Source organism: Hypomesus transpacificus, chromosome 7, assembly GCF_021917145.1.
Source record: "Hypomesus transpacificus isolate Combined female chromosome 7, fHypTra1, whole genome shotgun sequence".
In the NCBI taxonomy this organism is placed as follows: Eukaryota; Metazoa; Chordata; class Actinopteri; order Osmeriformes; family Osmeridae; genus Hypomesus; species Hypomesus transpacificus.
The window spans coordinates 5,643,892-5,670,968 of record NC_061066.1 but is presented as its reverse complement, the minus strand read 5'-3'; the positions used below and the strand labels follow the sequence as shown (position 1 = coordinate 5,670,968).

At 41.9% G+C, this 27,077-nt stretch overlaps 1 protein-coding gene across 3 annotated transcripts in view; it reads left to right on the top strand.

The window, feature by feature from the left end:
- Positions 1–27,077, top strand: part of scube1 (signal peptide, CUB domain, EGF-like 1) — a 324,611-nt gene that overhangs the window by 119,836 nt on the left and 177,698 nt on the right. The gene's annotated exons all lie outside the window — the stretch shown is intronic.

The window sequence follows — 27,077 nt, the reverse complement described above, 5'->3', positions numbered from 1 at the left end:
TCAAGCGTGGGCGTGCCGCAGTGTCTAATAGCGCTCGACAGCGTCTAACTGCAAGCCCCCATCCTTAACCTTGACAATGTTCCAGCTGCCTTGGGTCATTACGTCTGTCAAAGATAATTGATGGGATCGACCCGGAGTGGCAAGAGGGGAGGCTGTCGTAATGCCGTCAGAATGCCACTGAGGAGGTGACCGGAGAGGGAGGGGGGTGCGGGGAGATTTCTCCTCCTCACACAGGAATCAGGCCACATTCCTCGAAGCACAGTTCAACAAACAGACAAGGCCGTCCAGCCAACACTCAGACGCCGACAGCAAAGTCATTTTGAACTTCATAAGAGACGCGAACGGTCTCCTTCTCTCATCTTTGTGATGTCACTGTCAGATAGTCATGGAATGTGTGGAGAAGGTTTGGATGGGAGGAGAGGAGCAACATATCTTTGTTTCTCTTTCTCTGTCGCTCACTCTCTCTCTCTTTCTCTCTGTCCCTCCCTGTCACTTTTTTGTCTTTCTCCATCTCACTCTCACCTCTCTTCTCTCGCTCATAGAGAGATTTTTCATAGCATAAGGTCCTCTACTGATGAGGGTCTGAAAAGAAAGAGGCAAAAGAGATGCAGAAATAGAAATTGTGTTTGCTCTCTGGAAACCCATGAACACGAATATCTGCCTTCAGAATGCTCTCTCTCTCTCCTTCCATCTTTCGGTGCCTGTTATAATTTTTTGCATATCAAAGCAGGCGCTTGGTAAACACATGTATTTCCTGGCCCTGTCAATGATGCTCTGGGTCAACAGGCTATAAAGCAGCCTGTGGTTACTCTTCCAATCCAGCCTTGACCGATCCACCCAATCAGCCCCAAGCCCTAACCCCCAGAACCTGCCCCCAGACCCACCTTGCCCCTGTGCTCCTCAATTGGACGCTTGTCTACCCCTCCTCCCCCCCTCCACACACACACACCCTTGGACGAGAATAGCAGCAGCGTCAAGGTGTCCCAGCAGAGTTTCTACGTTTGTTTATTTTCTCTCTCACACATCGTCTTGCTCTCTCTTTCTCTGCCTTTTACTCTTTCTCTTTTATTTTTTTGGGAATATTTTATTTGTTCAAATTTTCAGGTTTTATGTAACAAAGCACAAATACAGAGAAGTGAAATAAAAATGATACAAAAAATAATAACAAATAAAATAATAATAATAATATATAAAATAGCACAAAACAACAACAACAGACTAACAAAGAACAACAGAGCTGCCAGCAAAAGTAAAAGCGTGTCTTGGATTAATGTTATTTTGTAGTAATCTACATGACACGGTATTGCCGAAATACAAGTTGCAATACAGTCAGGGGTACATCTCTACAGAAAAGAATCACGTCTTTAAGATAGTCAACAAATGGTCCCCAGATACTCAGAAAGCGATTTTTTGTTTTAGAGTTGTGGAAGCGTATCCTTTCCATCTGGATAATCTCAGTCATTTCGTTGAGCCATTTTCGAAAGCAAGGGGGAGTGGGAGATTTCCAGTCCAGGAGAATCATTTTCTTTGCAGCAACCATACCAAGCATTAGTGCTTGTTGTACCTCATGCGGGTACCTGAAAGCATTCTCTGAGCACCCGAAGAGCGCCAGCTCTGGGTCAGGGGCAATGTTCAAGTTATAGACCAGACTAAGCCACTTAAATACATCACACCAGAATTTATGCAGTTGAGGACATAACCAAAAAAGATGTGATAAAGAACCCTCTGCACCTCCACATCGATCACACAGTGGAGAAAGAGACGGATAGATTCTATGCAGCTTTAGCTTAGAATAAGGCAATCGATGAACAACTTTGAATTAAATCAATTTATATCTAACATTGATAGAGCATTTATGAATTCTAATCAAAGCTTCATTCCAGGTATCGTCAGATACCTCAAGCTCCAGCTCTTTAGACCAGGCTTATTTGAGATGGTGAGTGGATGTGGAGGTGGAGAACAAGGACACGAAACGAGATATTAGGTACCTGGAGTCAGAAGGAAACAGCATGAGATCGTAGAATGGGCAATTTGTTGGCATGGTTTCAAAGTTTGGAAATACACCTTTAACATAGTGCCTGATCTGAAGATATCAAAAGTGATGAGAATTTGGTAAGTTATATTTGGTTGCCAGCTCACCAAACAAAGCAAAATGTTTGTCAACATGTAGGTCCCCGAAGGCGACAAGTCCCCTCTCTCTCCAGTCCACAAACACCCCATCCGCCCGGGATGGCAAGAATGAACGGTTATGGCATATAGGAGTGTGTACAGAGGTATTCGGCAGCTTCAAGATCCTAAGGGAGTTTCTCAAAAGAAAGTTATTGCCAATAAGTTTACAAGGAGACTCATATCATCTACTTTTCATCTTACAGTCAACTTTTTCCCAGATTTGTGTACTAAACATTCTCAGGTGTTTTCATATGAACTTGTGATAGTATCAGAGTATCCGTTTTAGACCGGTGGATGTGTAAAGCATTATTTTAGCGTTATCATCAAATTCGATTTGCTTTATATCAGTCATTTTTTAAGATATTAAGTCAATTTTTCACATGGGAACATGTTGTAGTCTCTTCCACCGATATACCAAGTTTGGTGTTGATATAAAAAAAAAATGCTGATATTTTACCCAACTTCCTGTTTGGTTCCTTTGTTGATGATTTTGATTGGCTGTACCGGACAAACGGTTTTGGAAATCAAAAATCCTATTGATAACTTTTGTGAGGCTCAGTCCGGACATCCTCCCTTTTAACTTTGAAGAAAATTTGACCAAAAATGTAGGAGGAGTAGCAAAAAAATGTGTTTCCTCAATCTTTATTGTACAGAAAATTTCAACATGGCGGCCGTTATAGGTTTTAGAGGCTTTTTTGTTCCTCATGGGAAATAAGGCATATGTAATGAATTTCAGAATTTTGGGACTTATGGCCTGCAAATGGCATCACTTAAAAAATTGACATATTGGGGCGTGGCCTGTAGCGCCACCTATTGTCTCACATGGCCCATGTTTGGTATGGTAGTTACTAATAGTCTGCAGTTTTGACATGCCACAACTTTTTACCATTGTGCTCTAGGGGCTGCCATTGACTCCCATGGGTAAAAAATAATAAAAATACCACCATTAACAATAGGGTTCCCTCCTACCGGAGGATAGATAACAATCCAATAGATAACAATAACAATAGGTGCCTCGCAGCTTCGCTGCTTGGGCCCTAATAAGAAAAGGTAGAAACACAAGCCGCTTCGCGGCTTGGCCACCAATAATACAGACATCCCAGAGACTCATTTCCATGCGTCGTTGCTAACGTGTGTTGACGTGGTGACGTAGCTAGCACAGAGTACTCTTCGTCGATTTAAGGCACTTTTTGCCACAAAAACATTGTAACCTCTTAAACTGTGCAACAGAATGTAAATTCCAAAACAAGCAACTCAATCGCTACCAAGACGAAACTTTTGACACCGACGTTGTGTATGTTGTCCAAAAATTGACTGAGGCTTAGGCAAAAATAGAAAATAACTAGAGAGCATCCAATTTCTGGGGAAATTGTGAGGGTGTGCTTGCGGCTGCCCCAGCTGCCCATAGTCTCCTGGTGTTTAAATATTTCAAAGAGCATTTAAATGTATGACTGCAGTTCTGACCATTGTGTTCCATTGATAATAATTTTGTAAGAATTACATGTATCACTCAAATGGAGGAGAGGTGATACTGGTAAGGAGGAGGCCAAATGTAGCTCATGAAGATGCAGCGCTAGGTAACTTATTAAATTGTAATCAGATATAAACAACTTGTTGGTTGCCCAACAAGAGGAAGACACAGCATCTGCTTCTTCAACTCCTTAATCCTCTCGAGGCAACTGTTGCACCTGGTTATGATGTTGTAGGCTATGGGACATCTAATATTGCATTTGTCTAATTATGTGTAGGACCGTATTTCTCAAGTGGTAGGACGTTTTGATTTATAAGAGCATCTAAATGTAGCCTATCAAAGTCAATATATTAATGTTTTCTGTTATTTTAAAGCAAGCTCAGAGACGTATGAATGTAGAGTTGCTGGCTATATGGAGTAGCCTACCGTATAGCCTACACCGTGAGCTGAGCTCGCAATGCCTAGCCTACGTGACGCCGCTTTTTATGACACACTTCAAAGATGTAAAGATGGTACCATTTAACCCTGTAAGACCCCATGGTTGTAAAATTACAACGGCACTTTGAACGGTCTAATTGCTCTTTTTTTTACATTATGGGTGGCTCTTAAAAGAGCCGTTGTTGTGTGTGCTGTGGCTAGCACAGGAGTCGTCGGAGACCATCTTGGATGTTTCCCAAGAACACATTGTTTCCAACGTGATCAAGGTGGACACCGTCGGGTCGGTACATCCCCACGAAACCGTGTCATATTTGGGGGTGTTGAATGCTCCCCATCCCACGGTCGGCCAGGAAGCTAGACACCGCTGCGTTGACTCGACGTCTTGCCCTGTCGATACCAGAAGCGCTGGTGCTCCTCTGATACCTCCAGACGCAGCGTTCCAGGATATCCGAAAACACCAGCAGAGTGTTTGGGAACTTCTCCATGATGGCGCCCAGGTCTCGCTTCATCCGCCTCGTCAGGTCCAGCCCGGTCACTTGGCTGAGGTCGTTTCCCCCGACGAGGAGCACCATTATGTCCGGGCTGGGAAGCATGCCATGCTTCTCACGGAGCTTAGGCACAAGGTCTGCCCACCTCATGCCCCTCACCCCTACCCATTAAATATGGCACTCCAGTGCAAGGTCGGGGTACAGTCCGACCTCCTCCGCGTGCCGCGCAAGCCAGTAGATCAACGAGCTGCCAACGATCCAGATGTGGGGACGACTTTGGTTTTCCATGGTGTGATATGATCCAACATCCAACATCTGCCTATTAAATGCTAGCTGGCTTCCCGCTTCTTCTTTTTCAAACAATGCAAGGCTAACATCTGCCTGTTTATTTGCTCCCTGTGTCTGTGTTGTTTTTATTCACAATATTCCCATTGGTTGGCCTTGAAGACAAATGGCTCTCTATTATTTCTGAGACATTTGCGTCCTATTTTGTAATTTTACCGCCCTGAATGGCATCATTTGAATAATGATGGCAAGTGCAGGCTTATTGATTAGACTACTTAAAAAACGTTATGTTTCATTATGCAAGATAGAGGAGTCTAGTTAGAAAAGGATTTAGGAGTTGTATTATTACATTAGCCTATTGTATTGATAATTTTCAGAGTAACCTCAAACCTTTCTTTTGTTTCTTTGACCTTACATTTTCTTTGAGGGCTTATGGTCTCGGTTTAACATCATTATTTATAGCGACATCATTATTTATAGCGAAGAAGCCTACCGGACACTGTTAGCTTGCAACGTAGACAAAGAATGCTCCTGCAACAAAGTTGTTACTTAACTTCATTGCCACAGCCTCAACTTTGTCAATGTCAAAACTTTGTCTGTTCATGAAAATACTTCATTTCAGCCTAAACCGCTAGCTAGGATATACATTTCACTGGGTCTTGCAGCGCTGCTTGATTGAATTAGCCGGTCTGTAGAGATCTTGGGACGAAGCCACTTTTTTGGTGTTTTACTGATGCAGAATTCGGTCATTAGGCTACTTACATGCAGGTTTTAAATTGGCTAAATATACCGGTGTAAAAAATGACCTAATCTCTATGATTTAAACATCATTGTAAGTTTTTCCCTTCTCGTGATATTTTCAGGCATTAGTAGCCTACTCATTGCATTGATTCATAAGCTTCTTTTAAAAAACGTTACTGTACTTTACCAGCAGTAGCTATCTCAGATGGAATCGCGATTCAAATAGTACCATCTGCTAACTGAAAATATGCCCCCCAAAACGTAAATAAGCTTGACATTTATTTAGGGGGAAATCCCTCATTCATAAAAATGTCAGTGGTAGCGATCATTGTCAGTAACAAGGCAGAATGCGATAAGCCCTGTGTGGAGAAGCTGCCCCGGTAGGTTGTACTACATACAAGACTGTTCGTCTTGGTACTGTAGCGATTGCGTTGGTTGAATTCGATTTAACGTTACATCCGTTGTACGGTCTAGGCCGAAATGAATTATTTTCATGAACCGATTGACAAAGTTTAGGTTGTGGCAATGGATGTGCCGCTGTTTGAATTCCTAATGTAAACAGCTGTGGAGATGTTTTTGTTAGCTAGCGTTAGTAGACTAGGCTACAGCGTTGCAGTGTCGTGAGCTATACTGGTTTGAAACCACTGGTAATGATAATTTCACCCACAAATCGTTTACTTGTAATCTAATGTCATAATATATCCGTGTGAGGAATGTTTATTTTAACAATCGAAAACAGATGCATCATAGACAGCTGTAGTATGTGTTTCCCGGGCAACAGAGGCTAATGTCATGATGCTAATGCTTCAGTGAAATAGTAGACTGTTTCCGAAAGTAGATGTACTTCCTTAATAATATTAGCTTATATTGTACATTACACATTACAACTGTGTGTCAAATCACAAAGTAAAATGAGCAAATAGTTATCACCCAAGCCTCTTTGCTTGTGGCGTTTCTGCAGCTGCCTTGCAGTAAAGCAGTTAGCCTAGCCATGTCCCATAAGTTAACAAGCTGCTAAACTAATGTTCTGCTAGAGATAGTCACGCGAGCTTTCGTGACGTTAGTGACGTTAGTGGCGTCAGTGACTGTGGCTAGCAAGTTAGCCACCATTAGTTTCACCTTTCGCCACAAATTCTTCATGTCTACTTAAACCGTGCAACGGAACGTAAATCCCAATACAAGCAACTCAATCGCTACCAAGACGAAACTTTTGACACCTAGGTTGTCTATGTAGTCCAAATATTGACTGAGTTTTAGGGGTGTGAAGAGAAACAATGATAATAATATATATGTGAGAGAACAATGGTTCGTGCTCGCCGAAGGCAAGCACACCCCAATAACTAGAGCTGGTGCTCGCTTGCGCCGGTTGCAGGTGGGTCCATCCCATTAAGGTTTTCCCTTCTAGTGATATTTTCAAGCATTTAGCCTACTCATATTGCTTAATTCATTAAGAACCTCCTTTGAAACAAGCTACTGTAACAACGTTGTCACCGGCAGTATTTCAGATAGAATCGCGATTCAAGTCTGCTAACTGAACATGCCCCAAAAACGTAAATAAGTTTGACATTAATTTAGGGGGAAATGGCTAATTCAAAAGAAGTTTGGTACAAGCAAGCTAGCTGCTTTTGCTAGCCAAACGTCACTGAGGGGATTGTTTGAAAGTGCCAGAAATTAGAATGTTTCTTTTGACATAAATTTTAGGCTGTGGCATTGAAGAAAGAGACGCACCACACAAGCTGAGTTAAAATACAATATTTATTGTGACATTACTTACTGTACATGCAAGTCTTGATTTGCTTAAATGTACATGTGCTGCTAGTACACCACGGCACGATACTTGTCGTGCAACAGCACATATATGCAAGTTGTATCCATGCGTCGTTGCTAACGTGTGCTGTCGACGTTGTGACGTAGGCTAGCACTGAGTACCCTTCGTTGACATAAGGCACTTTTTCCCCCCAAAACTGTAACCTCCTAAACCGTGCAACGGAACGTAAATAAAAAAACAAGCAACGCAATCGAGACCAAGACGAATCTTTTGACACAGGCGTTGTCTATGTATTCCAAATATGGACTGATCCTTAGGGGCGCAAAAATAATAATAATAACTAGAGAGGGTACAATTTCTGGGGAAATTGTAGGGTGTGTTTGCTTGCTTCAGTTGCATCAGACATAAACGTTGACATGTGTAACCTTTTATTATATTATTCGTAATCTCTGCAAATCAATCGCTAGATTATGACTTGCCACTACACATGCACTGTATGGATAGCGAGTGGCTGCCAGCCAGCATTGAATGTCAATCGTGTGCCGGGTGAGCTAGCTAGACGATGCAGCTAGCACAGAAGAAAGTTACGTAATGTGAAGAAACTGAATTAAAGTACAAAATACAACACACCAGGGACGCCGACAACCTCAGCAACCCTGCGCCAGGCATCATTTTTTTTTTTTATGTCTCTAATCGAACATAGACGTATCATACAATACTGGGTATGAAGACACACATACGATGAGTTGCTCTTCCATCTTGAAATTGTCAAACCTAGAAATGTTTACCATGACCAACAGTTGCTACGTTACAAGAAACCAACCCGATATCGCTGGCGTTTTCACGCTCCTCATTTACATAAAGTTGAGAAAAATCCAACTTTCGCCGCCCCGCTCGCCTTCCCACAATACCCTACGCGAGCGTTGACGCCCCGCTCGCCATCCCACAATGCCCTTCGTGGGCGTCAACGCCTGGTTACATTGAAAATGAATTGAAAGACGGCGCCCCGCTCTGCCCGCCCCGCTGCAGTGTGAACGCACCGTTACAACGTTGTCACTGGCAGTATTTCAGATGGATTTGCGATTCAAATAGTACCGTCTGCTAACTGGAAAAACAAGTCCCCCAAAAAGTAAATCAGTTCAATATTAATTTAGGGGGACATGGCTAATTCAAAAGCAGTTTGCTAGAGGCAAGCTAGCTGCCGTTGCTATCCACACTCTACAAGCGCAGGAAATTAGAACGTTTCTTTTGTAAGGGATAATTAAGCAATAAACCCCAAGAGGCCGTGGTTTGCGCTGATTTTAGAACAGGTAAGGGGAGTTGTTAGGCACGACGCGAAGTGGAGTTTTCGCCAGTTTTGTTTCGCCATGAAGGGGCTTATTTCCCCGATAATGACCAGCGTTCTATACATTATCCCGCTTATTACACGGCTACTCGCCAACAAAAATAACTTAACACAGTGTGTCTTTTTACAATGTATTTGTTACCATTCGTATTGTTGATCAGCAGAGAAATAGTTTGCTTAAGAGTTGAACTTCATAGACTTTGAGCATTATTTAGGCTTCAAATCAGCTGACGTCGCTAAGCAACAGAGTACGCTGGGGTTGAAAAGTTACCGAACTACTTGCGGAGTGCTACGAAAGACGTGAATCCGAGGCAAAAAGGCCACTTCCCTTGACAGCGGTCAAATGTGCACAGCAACGGTCAAATATGAGAAGATTGTTCACCGCAGAACGTTGGGAAGCCCCATTCAAGTGAATGGAACATTCTACAGCATTAAAGAACAGCCGTGTAATAAGACTTAATAAAGTTTTGCCATAGCTGTGGCATTGAAGACAGTACTGTAGCCATAGGCGTCAGCAGCATTTTGAGAGTGGGGGGGGCACATTAAGCGGAGGGTCTGGGGGTTTCTCCCCTAGAATTTTTTTTAAGATGTAGATGCAATTTCCCGCATTCTGGTGCATTTACCACAACTATTTACCATAGTTGTTATACATATACTGAGGGGCTGGACATTAAAATATTTTGAAAACTAAACTTCACAATAAGCAATGGGACATCTTCAACTACCTGTCACCTTTCAGCACTCGCCTCAGCAACAGAGCTGTCTCCACTGCCCCTGCATGCTGCCCCTGCCTCTGACTCACTCTCAATCTCTACCACCTATATCAGGAGACATGGAGATGCATTGAGCGTTCTTTCATATTGATAATAATAAGCTTAATGTAGATTTTTCATATGAAGATTTCTGAGATGTAAATCATGTTATCAGCATATAAAATTCACAATTGGTATAGGTTTAGTAGCCTAATAATTATGTAGGCTACATAAAAAATAGCATCTCCCTAAAGCATGACTGGACAGTTCAGAAATTATTATATTTGTGTTCAAACCTGTAGTCTTTTCCACAGATCACATCCTTAGGATGTAAGCTTTCAGAAAATACATGGTTTAGGTGGTTGAATCAGTTTCCCTAAATGGCACAGCCCAAAAAAGTATCAGCCATATATCCTACTCCATTTACCAATACCGAATTTATTATGCATGGGCAGCATACTAATATGGAGAGATGGACGTGTCTCTTGTCTCATTAGAAAACATCCTGAGGGCTTTCAGAGGATATATGGTTTTAATGGTTGAATCAGTTTTGCCTTCATGTTACAGACTAACATGTAGCAGTAAAATTCTGCGAATAGCCAAAATTACAAGTTGAGCAACCTTATTTAAATTGGAAGACAATTCTGAAATAAAGGTTTTTTTCTTCTTTTTTTCAGTCGTTAGAAAAACTAGCATGTTAACTAATGTTTACTCCAGATTAGCTCACGGTTGTTATGGCAATAAAAAAAACACCAGCAATTTCTTTTGTAGCTACTTGGAAAAAACATCCTTGTCATCTCTTTCTGCCTGAAACAGACGCCTAGGTCTGAACACGGCCAAAAGCACAACATATTTCAGACCCAGATTAAGAAATCAACAAATGCTGTTCCACTTGTAATGGGTAAAATAAAGTATGGTATTGCCTAGTGCTAGATGTTGGTAAAAAGCTTGCTTATCTAGCTAGCAATAATCATAATGTTTGCAGAAGGATCTTTGTGACTTAACTAGTGCTATTATAGTCAGAGAATGTCTTATAAGGGTGCTTTGGCCACTGAAGGGAAAACTGGGCAACTTTGACTTACTTTCCTCTTCCTCGAAAAAAACCGTCCTTATGTCCATCTTGTCTGTGGAACAGTCATGTCTGAAGTGCTAGCTACAAGCGCGATGCGCCGATCAAAGAGTATGGGAGTTGAATCTGCGTGCGTGATGCTGTTTTTCTAGAAAACGTGGAGTGGAATTCTCTTGCTATGGGTATTCTCCCTACTGATGAAGTGGAACGGATTTGATTGTGAAGCAATGGAAAGATGGCTGGACTAGTAGACCAGTCATGCACTAATTTTTTTATCGCAAATGTGGAGGGGTTCAAACGGACTGTAGCCTACTACTACACACTGCCAGAGGGCGAGCCGAGTCTGTAACGTCAAAACAAGACGCGGTCTCACTCAAATTCCAAGTTTTACACAAATTACTAAAATATGCTGACCCGCTGGCTGTCTTCACAATCGCCATATCTTTAAAACACTGCTCTCCATTTGGATGTAGAATTGACCCTAGTACGAAATTAAGAAAAGACTCATCAGACGCAGATCGACAACACTGTTGTTGCTGCCGCAATCGTCAATGGAGGCTGATGGGGCTCTCACGTAGCAAACAAATCAAAGTTTTTACAGCAACCTACATTAAAATCTCACCACCTGGATGTCTTCACAATAGTCATATCGTCATAACATTTCCCTCTTTCAGTTTTTTCGTGTAAAATTGAACTACAAAATTAGCTACGAAAATACTACTTTGACACTTTCAGCATGGCTGCCGCCTAAAAGAGTAGGCGGTCTCACGGCGACCCGCACTCGCTCAATTTACAAAGACTTTAGCGACCTAAATACAAAATCCGAGATGGCAGTTCCACTCGAAATCGCTTTCTCAACAAAGACAAATGGTTGGGATTTTTTTGGGGTGGTATTTTTCACTCGTAATCCAAGCTCCAATTTGCATGCTAGAACGTCTCTATCACGTTGTATCCATGCGTCGTTGCTAACGTGTGTTGACGTGGTGACGTAGCTAGCACAGATTACCCTTCTTCGACTAAATGCACTTTGACGCCACAAAAACGTTGTAACCTCCTAAACTGTGCAACGGAACGTAAATCCCAATACAAGCAACTCAATCGCTACCAAGACGAAACTTTTGACACCTAGGTTGTCTATGTAGTCCAAATATTGACAAAGTTTTAGGGGTGGGAAAATAAATAAATAACTAGAAAAGGCTGTTCCTGCAAAACAGCAGTGAGAATGCTGAAAACCTGAATGGGGATAGCTGACCATGCTAAAAAAGCTGAACATTTTGTAGAAAGTTATAAGCTGAAGCTTCAAAGCGCCCGAAAGGTATTTTAAATAGGGGTTGGAGCTGGACGAAGGCTAAAAACTACAGAAAAGAGAAGAAAAATGCAAAACAAAATTGAAAATTTAGCACAAAATTATTTGCTGGAGTTTCAAAAGGCCTGAAATGTATGTTATAAAGGACCTGCAGCAAGATGAAGGCAGAAAAGTACAGAAAAGAGAAGAAAAATGCAAAAGTACTGGCAGTTGGAAGATACTGCTGTGAAAGGTATTTTTAAAAGGACCTGGAGCAAGATGAAGGCAGAAAACAGAAGAGAAGAAGAAAAATGCAAAACAAAAAGGGTAAAATTTCAGAAAGATGAGCTGCAGGAAAATGTGAAAATTAAGCAGAAAACCTGGAGCCGAGTGCACCAGCTGGGCGTAAAAAAGTTGGTCTTAACTCTTACGTCGGTCTTAGCTACGTCCGACTTTGTGATTTGAATTTACACCAAGTGCACCAAGCTTGACAGACCAAGGTCGTTAGCTACGTCTGGTCTTAAGATGCGCGTCCTTGTGAAAATACGAAAGCGTCGATCATTGCCAAGCAACACATTTAAGAGCCTATCAGAGCCAGTCCACGGGATTATTAGACATTCTCTGAGCCTATCCGAAGCGCACTTTATAGCTAGCCTATCTCCCTTCAAAACAAGCCATGGATAAAGAAAAACAAAAGAAAAGGAAAATACATTTTACTGATAGAGAAATTAGAAAACATATAGTTTGTATACTGAGAATAGAAGCGTGTTCACGGGGAAATGTATAATAATATCAACACAAACAAACAATCAGCTGGAAATCGATCAACAACAAAATTAACAGTGGATTTCTGCTACCACGGACGACTTTCTCGCCTTAATGCCCTTTCCATGTTGCCTATTAACAAGACGCGCTGCATGTGCGATCAAACAAGTGTTAGCCCTAATTAGGCTACCATGGATAGGATATTGGTCCGATTTTCCAACTTACGCCTGCTCCCCACTAGGCGTAAAATGTACACCAGGTGCAGCACATAAAGGGCTTAAGTCTAACTGGTGCACTAGTCGTAACTTTAAGTTAGTCGTAACTTTCAATTCTACGTCGGACGTAGCGTACGTCCAGGCGTACGCCCAGCTGGTGCACTCGGCTCCAGTTGCTGAAGTCTGGGTTGAACGAATTTGAAGGCCAACACTGGAATGACTTGAACTTGCTGGAAAAAGGTAGCAACCGTTGGTCATTGGCAACAGACTGGCAACATTTCTAACCTAGAATCTAGGTTTCAGGTTCAAGACGGAGGAGAAACTAATAATGCGTAACTGCACACCCAGTCCTGTTCAGACACTTTAAGATGACATCAAAATAATAATTCATAGTGCAGGGTTGCCGATGTTGTCCTTGTCCCTGGTGAGTTTTTTATACGTAAATAACAAGATCATGATACATCTAAGCAGCGGATCATTTCTTGCAAGTGTGTCAAAGTGGTATGTATTAACACCGTAGGCTTGAATAATAACCGAAGGCGTGAAGCTAGAGAGGATGCAATGGAAGAGTTCCTACATAAGCTAGATGTACAACTTCAAATTGGAAATGGAGAAGATATTTAGAGTAAAGACAAGTTACTTTACATATGTGTTCAATATCATCAAATAACAGTAAAAGTTTTCCAGTTACTTAGCGTTTGTTCGTAGGATTAACGCCAGCTGCAGCAAACACTTACCCAAGGCCTGGTTTGGCTGTTCGTGACGGTCAGCTATGACAGTGAGCCTCGATTTTTGCAGATTTCTGTAAAACTTGCTAAAATAAAAACAATCTAGCTAGATTATGTACACTTTAAGCTCAATGTACATATCTTGTTTGGTCGATTGTGGATAAAAAGTCGAACCCTTTTTAGTTATGGAGAGCCATCGCGCTAGCTCGATTATGAGAAAAGTAGCTAGAATCCACACCTCAAACAAGTTAACCCAGACGCAAAACTGTACATCCAATTCCAAAAATAAGGATATTTTCCGAGACCCAAGACTCTGCCGAAACCATTGATATCCTTTATGTGTCTGTGCGGTCAGAAGTACAACTCTTTTGGCAGTTTCCAAAACGTTTACCCAATTCTGCTTTCATGGTGCGTGTCTGTTTGTTTGCCACGGTGATGGCGCAGCTGTGATCGCTAACGAGCTGGGCAGAGAGAAAATACACATTTAGCTGGAATACACACCTCAAACAAGTTAACCTAGACGCAAAACTATACGTCCAATCCAAAAAATGAGGATATTTTCCGAGACCCAAGACTCTGCCGAAACCAGAGATGTCCTTTATATGTCTACTTTCGAAATTCTCTGACGAATTTTACCCACCTCTCCATTAAAGTTAGTGAGAGAATTTGAAAGGCTGCTCTCGCTTCAAGGCTCAAAGCTGAAAATCTGTAAATGTGAGCTCTTTAGTAGTTAAATTGGCTGAAAGAGGACAAGTTTTCCTACATTTTAAGGTAAAACTTGTTTCTGTAAGTTAAACTATATGAACGTCAGAGGAATTAGTTTGACAATTTAGTTGAATATCAGAAAAAGAGCAGCCAGCAGAGTGTGCCGTGCCACTCTGCTGGCTGCTCAATCATAAAAATCAAGAAGGAGCTAAATTTTTCATGTATTTCAAACTGTCACAATTCAAAATTGGCTGAATATATTTGAAAGAGCTGAATCATTTGGGAATAGCTGAATGTCTTGTGAAAATTTTAAAGGTTGAATGGTGTCTCTAGCTAAAAGTATGCTGAACTAGTTAAGTTTGAAAGAGGAGGAAGCTTTTTAATGATTTGAAAGGATTTACCATTACTTTTAATGGGAGAATAATTTGCACAAAAACCTTAATTCTTTAAAAAGTATAAAAGTGAGAAATACAAGAAGTCATAGCCATCATCTCCTGAAGGAGCTGAACGTTTTGATACCAAAATTGTAGGAATCAGTGAAAGTATGCAGGACTAGTTAAAGGCCAAAAAACGGCGGAAGAACTAAGAAGTTGGAATAATAATAATAAAGAGAAAATGAAAAACAATAGTGCTTAACAGCATTCTCACAATAATATATATGTGAGATAACAATGGTTTGTGCTAGCCGAAGGCAAGCACACCCCAATAATAATACCAACAATTACAATAGGGTCCTCCTGACGGAGGAACCCTAATAAAAAAACAAATATTCCATAACAAAATACCAGATGAGAACATTTCAGAACTGTGCAGAAAATACTAGTTTACAGGTATTTGGAAAGAAACACTAGCCTAACATTTTCTGGACCTCATACATTCATCGTAGTGAACTTTATGGTGTTTTTTTAAAGTGGTAAAAAGGTTCGTTGTGTTGCTTTGTGGCGCCAACACAACTTTACTGCACTCTTTGCATATGAGTTGTTCTTGTTTTGTGTCACTTGCCTTGAACCCAAAATGCTTCCACATTGGATGACGATCCGATTCTCGGAACAAGGCCCTCGGCCTCGCCCTCTGCTACGTTAGACTTAAAAAAAAAAAGTAACATAGTAGCCTTATGACCGACTGCTATCTGTTGTGGAATTTTCTTCACGTTACTCTGTCATCTGTAACCGTCTACATCTAGTAACTAAGCTGCGTGGTGCAGGGAACAACTCTGATTGGCTCATGGAGGCACGTGATCAGACATTAGGTGTCTTCGACTCCATGCAGCGCGGCAGCCGGCTGCAGCCTGCAGATTGGAGAAAGAGTACCATAGCCCAATACATAAAATGACGAATTTTCCGACTTTACGGAGCTGTTTATAACTCCTCCCCGACTGCAAGCGGCAACTCTCGCTGGTCGTTTCATGCAGCCGATGTCGAACGCACCTATTGCACCTACTGAGTGCTAGATTGGATTTGCAAAAAATAACTTTGATAAGGAGCGTTCCATGAACGGAATGACGCATTTTAAATATTGTTCGATCACGCGAATTTTATCGTGGGAAGCCGAAATCGTGATTAAAATTTGATTAATCGTGCAGCCCTACTAAGTAACCTACATAGGTCTTTGATCAGGGCTGATTCAAATTCGCGACCTTGGTCACTGTGCAACCGCTCTGGAAATCCGTAATGAATGAAAAAGTTGTTCCATAGAGCTGTTGGCTATTGGAACCGCAACTGCATTTTTTGTGAAATGGTCCTTAATTACCAAGATGTTCTTTGTTCCTTTTCCATCAGGCTCCAGTGAAAGAGAGTCCATACAGACCAACTCCAAAGGACGTTTTGTTTTTATATTCACCAGGGGAACGCTTCTCTCAGCCCGTGCCGTTCTCCGTATCCATGTCACACAGGTCCTGATTTTCTCAGTCACGTCCATTGGAACGAACCAAGTTCAAAGTTCTGTCAGTACCCAGGTGTCCGACAGCATCATGGAGGTTCTCTAGAGCTGTATTTTGTTGGACTTAAGCGCTCTGGTATAGGACTTCATTGGAGAAAACCAGCTGCTCCATCATTCTCAACATCAACTGGACCTCTCTGTCATCCTGACGCCTCAACCTGTATGAAAGTCGCTTTCTTGCTTTGACAAACTTTATTACTCAACTGGTTTCGGCGTTTGAAAGTTTTGCTCTGTACTTACTGCTGAGATGTGCTGGTACTTCTGACACACTGCCTTCACAGCATCAGATTGGTATTCGTCATGAGGATGTGGATGCCTTGAGAGACCGTCTGCGTCTTGGTTCTTCTTTCCAGCTCTATACTGGATGTTAAAATCAAAGCTTGAAAGGGCAGCCAGCCAGCAGTAGCCTGCAGCATCAAGGTTGGCAGGCGTCAGTACATACGTCAGTGGGTTGTTGTTTGTCACAACAGTGAATTTCACGCCATAAAGATCATCTGAAAACTTCTCTCTGACAGCCCACTTTAAAGAGAGATATTCGAGCTTGTGTGCAGAGTATCTCCGTTCACAGCGGTTGAGTCCTCTGCTCGCATAGGCTACTACTCTAAATTTGCCTTCCTGCTCTTGATATAAGGCCACACCAAGGCCATGTGTGTTTGCGTCTATGTATAACGTAAGGCTTCTTCGGGTCGGCAAACCCAAGAATATGAGCTGTTGTGAGCTTTTGAATGAGCGTCTTGACTGCGTCTTTGCAGGGTGATGTCCATTTCTCATGGTGATCTCATTAGTGATGATCTGAAATCTACACTTGAGAGACGTATTGAGCTGCTATGTGAGAAGGATGACTTCCTTTTTGGTGACAGATAGCCAGCTGTTAAGTCGTTCAGAGGCCTTGCGATTTTGGAGCATCCTTTATGAACCTCCTATAATATCCGGCAAATCCAAGGGAAGACTTAAGCTCTTTGATGTTATTAGGCTAAAGGTGCCAGTATGGTACTCAGACTCCGTTACGGATGGGCGGGCCGCCGGATAGGACGGATTAATTAGCATTTCTGTTGCCTTTATGGTTCTCCGAAGGCTGGGGGTGCTGAAAACAATTCACCGCCAGAACAGTAGGTGGAGAAGCGTTTTTTTGTCGAAAACACGTTGCTTTGTTGCGTCTTTGTATGTTAGAAATTGTCGTTGTTTATCTCCCACCTCTCATTACACGTGTGACCCTCCTACCAGCTGTCACTAGCCAGAAGATGAGTGCAGCAGGTGCAGTCACATAATATTATGTTAAAGACTGTGTCTAATGCAGTATAACCACCTGAAAGAGCAAACTTATCTCTATCATGGTAGGTATTATTTGTGGGGAAAATAGTAGCACTCTATACAAAATGATATGCTTATCTTATATACACTATAGAAACTATTAAAAAACGATTCCATGAAATGAATACGTTCTTATTTTCTTTGGTATTTTTGTGTTTAGCAATGATGATTGCTGGGTAATATGTATGCTGTTGTGCAGTGGCAAGTCTCTATTTGATCATGTGACGAGATGATACGATATAGCACAGGTGTCAAACTCAAGGCCCGCGGGCCAAATGTGGCCCCCCACGTCATTTAATGTGGCCCCCCACGTCATTTTATGTGGCCCGCGGAAGCTTAATAGGCTATTGAAATAAGTCTACGCTGCTTAGCAGCGTGCATTGACCATAAACGACATCTCTCACCATGCATTTCGATTGTGTTACGGCAAAGTGACGACATCCCGCCTCTAGAAAGCAGTGTATGCACATCAGTGTTAAATGCAAAGTTTAACTGGGTGAAGGCGAGTATGGTTTGAATGACAGCACTCCAATGCAGCCGGTTCTACGAACGTACCCCATGTGCATTTTCAGCCAAGGTCCTCGGGCATTCAACCCAAGTTGGTATCGCTCTCGAACTTGGTTAGAGTACTCAGCCAAGCTAGCATGTTTCTGCATCCCTTGTCGACAATTTGGAGCCAGAAATGATGAAGACATCACCTTCATTAGACAAGGTTTTACCAATTGTAAAACGGCAATCTTTATTTTACATATAGCTCAAAAAGCTATTCTGCGTTCAAATGAAGGGCAAAAAAATTGTTTTGCTCTTGCGCTATGCGCGCTTGCATTTTGTCACCAAACACTGAGAAAAGTATGCAAATTTATCCTCCAAGAAAAACAGCAGATTGTCCAAGAATTAAAAGGCGGACTTCAATTGCAGCATAATAGGCCCTATGTTCACAAAAGCTACAACAAAAACACCATGTTTTTACATTGTTACTGACGTTACATCGTAGTTACAACTGGCCCTTTGACGGCAACCATAATGCTGATGTGGCCCTCGGTGAAAATGAGTTTGACACCCCTGCGATATAGACAAGGCTCTGGTTTTGTAAATTCATTTCTCCACCACCAAGTGTATAATCCAATGTGAAAAATGATAAACAAAAAGACTGATATAATTGGAAACAAAAAGATCCATACAAACTGTATGTACAGTCAAAACTACAATGTACTACTCTAGGTCACTAAACTGTGGCAGTCAGTGCACAGACAACAAACTCACGTTTCTGAATTTGCTAGAGTAGAGCATAAACTAGCTCACAATAAACTTTCTCTCCAAAAAGTTCTCAAGACGTCTTTCAAAAAGACGACCTTAGAGAAAACGTCTTTCTGTCGAAGTCGGAAATGATGTCGTTTGGAAATGATGTCGTAGCGGACCAATCACGGCCAAGGGGTATCCGTCGCTGTACAGCACGGCATGACGGATCGACAGGAATTTCAACGGTGCACGGGAGAGCTCTCCGACGGCCCCGGAGACGACGGAGAGAGCGTTTCAGGGCGTTCCATCTATGCGTAGGCCCTTCCCATGTGTCCGTAATCGTGACGGCCTTTAGGCTCGTCAGGGCAGCTATCTTGGCTTGGTTGGTCTCTACCCCATTAGCAGACACAATATGACCAAGGTATTGAGCAGATGTTCTGAAGAATTGACATTTCTCAGGTGAAAGCTTTAAGCCAAATTCCTTCAACCTCTGGAGAACTCTGAGTAAACGATCTTCATGTTCCTCAAGTGTAGCCGAAAAAACAATGACATCATCAAGAAAGACCAAGACCTCTCTCAAATTCATTCCACCCATGAACTTCTCCATTACTCTCTGAAAAGTACTGGGGGCGTTCGTAACTCCCTGTGACATTCAGTTAAACTCCCAGAACCCCATAGGTGTCACAAAAGCTGTTTTGCACCTGTCCTCCTCCATTTCTACTTGATAGTAACCAGACTTGAGATCCACAACAGAAAACCACTTGGACCCATTCAAGGTTGAGAAGGCTTCTTCTAGGTTGGGTAAAGCATAGGATGGTCTTTGATGGTTTGTCTGTTCAGTTTTCGGTAATTGATGCATAGCCTGATGTCACCTTTCTTTTTTTTTACCACAACAATTGGAGAAGCGAAGGGGCTTTTTCCGATTCACGTATGATGTTCACATCTTGAAAATCCTTTAGATGACATCTGATGGCTTTACAGTCAGATGGATGGATCTGTTTGGGCCTCTGTTTAAATGGAGATGGATCTGACAAGCGTATCCTGTATTTGATCTCAGTGGTATAACCAAAATCAAGGATGTTGAATGCAAAAACGTCTGACATTTAAGTTAACTTCCTGGTGATTCTCTCCGTCCACTCTTCAGACAAGGGAGGGTCTGCAAAATCAACGATGGGTTTACCAGAATCAGACACATGCATGGAGTTGCACGTCGCGAAAGATTGAGTAAGGTGGGATGGTTCACCCAATGTGACTGTCGTCACAAGCTGGTAAGGATGACACAGCTTTAGGAAAATATAGCTCTGCAATGCTATGACCCGCTGTCATGTGCGGTCTCATTTTTCATCTTGAAGGATGAAAATGGGGGGCTTTTTATGATCTAGCTACAGAACAAGAGCCCAGCAGGTAATTTGGATAGAGGGGGCTCTTCTATAAGGGGCGTATTGGTTGCTGCTGGGACATACCTTGCATATCCAGTTAAAGCCACTCTCCTGCAGGAATGATGACACTTTTTGCTCTGCAGCTTCACAGTCCCAACTCTGCTATTTTGCTGATTTATTTTGAATCTGATACAAATGTTTCACAATCATCCTGAATAGGTGCACACTTTTCGTACAGAGGGTGTACGAAGTGTGTTGGTGCCTATCAACACATCCATCATCCATGTTTGTTCTGTTGGCACAACAAGTGCAAGGGTGTGAAGTTTTCCCATGATGTCCCCTGGAAAGTTTATGTTGGCTCGGATGTAACCTAGATAGGGTACTTCCTGACCACCAGTACCTTCTGAGGTAGATTTACTAACACTGCGCAATTTACGCTGCGTCTGTTTATGCGAGTTCGGTAATAGCGCCTGCTATGCGTCCTCATTTTGCGTAGTATTTATCAAACCTGGCACCCATCAGGCAATCAGCACATTCTCCTACCTTTAGCATAATTAGCGCGCCTCTAAAAGAGCAAACAATGGGCCTGCATGTATCTGTCATGGATCTTCCTAGGGTAAAAAGAAAGCGCAAGCTTAAATTTAGTGACGATGAAATTGACCTATTAGTGCATGAAGTAACAGCAAACCTAAACATATTACAGGACAGAACATCCACAACCTCGGAAAAAAATTGTCTATGTCTTCGCCTTGCTCGGATCACTGCTGCCATTGAAAAAGGTAAATTTGTCCAGACAGGAAAACGCGCTTCCTGTTTTAGACCTGCTTTTAAGAGACAGAGAATTTCCCCCGCTCTTACTGGCAGTCTTTATAAACAGAATATACCACAGAATATATAATTAGGCGCACTTTACGAGTATCCTCCCACCTTTTTGGGTGGAACTCCCACTTTCCCATGACCCTCCCACGAACGCATTTTGAAAGCTTAACTGCGGCAATCTGGGATTTTACCCAAGTGTGCCCTGTTTTGTCATAGCCCGCATCGGTTAAGTCAGTCTTTACAATACACTTAACGCCTGGAAACAGGCGCAAACTGCTTGATAAATCTAGCTCTCTATGTGTAAAATATCTCAAATGGGGAAAATGGGCTGATGTAGAAGGTGACTATCATGGAAAGACTTTGAAATTTTGGTAACCTGGGAACCTGAATCTAGAAGGTTATCAGACTGAACTCCTTCAACTATGCTGTTAAGCATTCTCACTATTGTTTTCCTGTTTCTCTTTATTGTTGGAATGCTGCTTCCAGGTATTGTTCTTTCAATCTTTATTCAGCATCTTCGTCTTCTTTTATTTCTTCCATGACACCTTTCAGCGCCTTCAAATCTTCAGCTATTAAAACCGTTCAACTATCAAAAAATTCTGCAGTTTCAGGCCATGGGGGCTATGACTTTTCAGCTTTGTACCTCTTATGCTTGAATTAATATAAATAAATATTCATAATATTTTTAACATGGTTTTCCAACGGAGCTTTCTTTCAAATCCTTTCAAACTTCTTAAAACTTCAACTTCCAAATCCTTTTTCTTCCTCAATCTTTCATCTAGAGCCACCATTTAAACTTTAAAATGTTGACAAAATCCTAAACAATTTTTAAATAATTCAGCTTTTTGATATCCATTAAACTTTTTTCAATATCACTGATTATGTTTCATGACTTTTTCAAACCGTTTCTGAGATTTACATGGGTGTGCACGAGAAAGCCTAGAGTGCAGACTGAAACGCTTAGAGTGGAGGGGAGCTTCGGATGTCGTTGAAAAAATATTTATAGTTTGCCAGCATTGCCACAATTTTCGCTCTTCATGCTTTGTTTTTGGATCAATAGAGAGCTAATTTTGTGCTGGTCGTAGACAGTTGTCTGTGGAATGCAACAGACTTTCACATTTGTTCAGAGCCCCACGAAAGCGAGACAAACTCCAACTGTCGCCCCATAGAGTCCAATGCAAATCTGGTGACAAATTCGTCAGTGAAACCAAAAATAACAAAATTTAAAAACTGCCGGTAGAGTCATATTTCTGACCGCACAGACATATAAAGGACATCTCTGGTTTCAGCAGTCTTGGGTCTCGGAAAATATCGTAATTTATTAGATTGGATGTATAGTTTTGCGTCTAGGTTAACTTTTTTGAGGTGTGGATTCTAGCTAAATTTCTGGTATTCTCTGCCCTCAGCACATTAGCAGCCATAGCTGCACCATCACCGTGGCAACAACACAAACACGCGCCAGTCTCTTACACAGGTGATTGGTATTAGCTGATTAGTGAAGACACAAGACAAGCTATTCAGTCAACTCGTCTCATTAAAAGACTAAGAGCACCACAACACAACTACTACCACTACTGCTATATCTTATGCCACACTACAACTACAAATTCTGCAGATGCTGCTAATATCTCTTTTACTAACTACTATGCTAATGGTAGGCTACTGTTTTGTTCTACTACGCCACCGAGTGCGTTCCCTTGACTATGAGAAACCCGATAGCCATTGTCGGTTTATGCCAATAATATTATTGCTCCGTTAACATGTGTAATTAGTAGGGATGGGCGATGCCTTGTGAAGCTTTGGTTTCTTCCGGATTGCTCCGAACCAAAGAGCCGAACTATTGGCGCACTGAAATTGGAGAGCACAGTGACATCAAGTGGTCAGCAAAAATTATAGCAGCCGTTTAAATCAACTGAATGCGATGTACCAGTAGTTTCTGGCGGTACTTAGCCTCGTTAATTATTCAATGTCGTTCATTTTTGTATTGATGGTCTCGTTTTCGTGTTCATTCTTTAAAACCATACATGTGTATTTGAGAACTGTGTAATTTTCATACAATAAATATATTTTACCGTGATGTACTGGTCTACACCACACTTTGTAATGTTCTGCAAACAGTAGGGCGGTAGAATGCTTAAGTGTATGGAAGTATTAAATGACTGCTGATACAGAGTGGTAGCTTACACAACCACTCTGCTTATATAGCTGTCTCATTCCTTACATTTGTGATATGTATTGTGAATCGGGGGAATACTTGTGGGGACCGTGGGGGTGTGCTTGTGCAATATAAAAAGGCAGTGTACCATAACAGGGTTCAGGGGAATCGCTAAATTTCCACATTTAAATGTTCACATTTTCAGCCACCAGTCTAAACCGTACAATGGAACGTTAAATCGAATTCAAGCAAGGCAATCGCTACCACCAAGACGAACAGCAGTATTTTAACTCAATTTACCGGGGGCAGCTTTCCACACAGGGCTACATTGAATTTGATGTTGTTACGATATTCACCTTATTCCGCCCCGCCCACTTTTTTCATCTTTTTGCACTTCCGCTTTACCGGCGATATCATTCAATTCAATGGAGAACTGCCGAGAAGTCCCGCTGCAAAAATATTTAATAATTAGGTGGATTTATGCAAAATGTGTTAGGTTCGTGTGCTACAACAATACCCCTTTTCCACCAAAGCCGGGCCGGTGCTGGTGCTTATGCGGTTCGGTGCTGGTTCTAATCTAAGAACCAGGTCGATTTTCCACCGACTGAGAACCAGAGTAGGGCTACTACGTCATACGCCTCCGTTGTCCTAGCAACGCAGCATGACATCATTGTAACAAGTCATTACAACATTGTCACACACAACAAGTCATAAAACATTGAAGTTATTGTAACAACAATGGAGGAATACCTACCAGAAATGTTAATGTTGGCTATACAAACGTATACTGCACTCGTATTATGGCTGAGGGCAAGGCGGAGGTCACATGTTGTGTGGACATACCCCCGATCACGCTATTGGTGGGACACAGTTGTGCCAGATTTCACCCCTCCACAGTTTGTTCAAAACTTTCGAGTGTCCCGGGAGTCTTTTTAATACATTTGCGATCAGGTCAGGCATCTCATGGGCAGAGTGAATACAAATTAACGTCTCGCTGTTTAATTGACACTTTCTAGACACTATTTAATTGGTGACCCGGCTTACCCCATGCAGAACTGGCTTATGAACCCATTTCCGACACTGGCAGACTGTCAGCAGAGCAACACACGTACAACTACAGACTGAGCAGTGCGCGCTCAGTAGTAGAGATGGCTTTTTTGGAGACTAAAGGGGCGATGGAGATGTCTCCTCAAAAGAAATGACTGCAAGCTGGAGCTGAACAAGACGATGACCTTGACCTGCTGTGTACTTCATAATATTTGTGAAGAGCATGGTGACAATTTAATTGAGGATTTCTGCATCATCTCCCTGCTGAAATCTAAAAATCTTGTGTCCGCCTTCTCCATATAGTTAATTAAGTCCTCGTTTGTACGCTTTCTTTTTCCTGTTCACAAAACAATACAGATTAGAAAAACAAAAGAGGACAGTGGACAGACAGAAGGTCTACAGTAACGACTTCACAAAACATGAGCGTCTTAAAATTTGTTAACACAACACATTATTCCATTAACAGACATCCCAAATCTCCCGGAAGCTCCCGCATTTCAATAGCGGCTCCCTGACACCGGCAAATGCTATACAATCTCCCTGAAATCTGGGATTTTGTATGTATAGCGTGCGAGAGACTGTCAAATGGTCATTTCTGGTAGGGTGGGGGAGTAAGCACTGGTAGAGGGGGGTACAACGTCCGGATTGCGTCCCGAGGGGAGGGGGGGGGGAAGCCACCCCCCTGAAATGAGTCTCTGCAGGTCGGGATGTCTGCATTAATGCACAACACATTTTACCTCCTTTGGCTTGCTGTACAGAGCTACAGGTGCCGGTGAGTTGCTATCCCGTGGCAGTGGCAACGTTGTTTCCTCACCCTCCTCCACTTCCACATCAGTGTCAGACAACTCTATAAATAGCCAAATCAAGAGAATTGTGTCTTAAACATAGTCTTGCAAACTACACTTACATCAACTTCAGTCTTTTTGTGGTGACAAACGTCAACTCGTGAAAACCTTACCATTTACCTTTGTAGCCATGGTTACGGAAAGTTAGCTAAATAACAAGAGCTAACCTATCAGCTGCTAACGACAACAACTTTACCAAGCAACGTTACCAAGCAATTTAATGTCATGTTAAAAGGAGACACAGTTAATATATTTAATTACTTGACGTAATGAGAAGACCTATCTGAAGCAGTGAAACTGTCCGCTGTCATCCATCAATGCCTCCAGCATTGCTGTGGCTGAATTCAGCGCCCCCCTCACCTGACAAGCCGGTCTGTAACCTAATACCGTCTCCAGGATGTCATAATATGTCATTTTTGCGACCACTGCCACTTCGCCCAAGGTCCTTCTTCTGGTCCCTATATTCTTTTTTTATTTATTTATTTTTATTAGTTGCTCTATACTTCTGTCGTAGCCAGCCGTGGCCATCTCCAGCTGTATATTTTCAAAAATGGGTTTTGTTCGAACGGCACCGTCTAATTTATTTTGAACCTCTGTGGTGGACCACAGAGCCAGTAAACATTTTGTTTCCTCCTCAGACCATTGCTGTTTTAGTTTTGCGTCCATTGTATTACTGTAGCTGTTGTACTGGTCTTTTTTAGAAGTGGCGGCGTAATGTATTTGTTTTGGCACGGGACGATAATCCGGCCCCCTGGCACCCGACGTCACCGGTTCTTGTTGTTGTTTCAAAAATTTCAACAGTAATGTAATCAACAACGTCACCAAAGAGCGCTTGGGTTGAATTTGTTTTCAACAAACAACATATTACTTTGCTCTGATTGGTTATAGGTCTATCCAATTGAGAGAAGAGGCATTTGTTTTACGAGCTCGGTTGACACACGCCCCATAGTCACAGCCCAACGGAGAGTTTTCAGACTCATATTCTGAATAGAATTATGAGTATGACAACGTCAGGCTAGTGATTTACAGTATTTGCTTAACTTTAGCTGTTTCTCAGTAGCAATGGAATAAAATGCAGGGGATATTTGTTTCAATTCACAATATAAACAGCTGTTCACTTTTACTTAGCCATAATTTTTGTTTTGAACATGATGTTATCTGTTTTGCTGACAGTGTGAAAGCATTGGTAAATTGGGAAGTAAAAATCGATTGTTTTGGTCGAGCTTGTGTGTAAAAGAAGTTCAAGCATTTAAAACGTGTTTACTCTATGTATTTTGTTAATTGTACAGCCTACACAGACGGATGTTGTGCTAACTGTGTTAAGAGTTTAGGAAACTTGTTAAAGGTATTGAAAACTGTCTAATTGAAAAAAAAAAACTGTAAGGGGAAATGAAATGAAAGGGGAAAGAAGCTCTTAACGCTAAGAGCGTCTTAAGAACGTTCTAAGAGCGCTCTAGAACGCTCTTAGAACATTCTTAAGACGCTCTTAGCGTTAAGAGCTTCTTAACAAATCTGGGAAACCCGGCCATTACCTGTGGTTTCAAACCAGTGTAGCTCACTGCAACGCTGTAGCCTACGCGAGACACACTATTAGCTAGAACAATAACATCTCCACAGCTGTTTAGGAAGTCAAATGGCGACAGAACATGTTCGGCAATCCCCTTACTTAAATCAAAAGTCTTTCAATAGGTGAAACTATCTGACTACTAACCTGAACTTTATTGCCACAGCCTAAATGTTGTCAATCTGTCATGAAAATAATTAATTTCAGCCTAAACCATACAACGGAACATTAAATCAAATTCAACCAACGCAATCGCTACCAAGACAAACACAGCTGCAGTCTACTGTAGTACTGTACTGTAGTAGTACAATTTACCGGGGCAGCTTCTCCACACAGGGCTCCATCGCATTTTGCGTTGTTACTGACAATGATTGCTACCAGTGAGCTTTTTATGAATGAGCAATTTTCCACTAAATAAATGTCAAGCTTATATATGTTTTTGGGGGCATATTTTTTGTTAGCAGATGGTACTGTTTGAATCGCGATTCCATCTGAGATAGCTGCTGCCGGTAATGTCGTTGTTGGAATAATCTTCAAAGTGGGTTGATTAATAAAT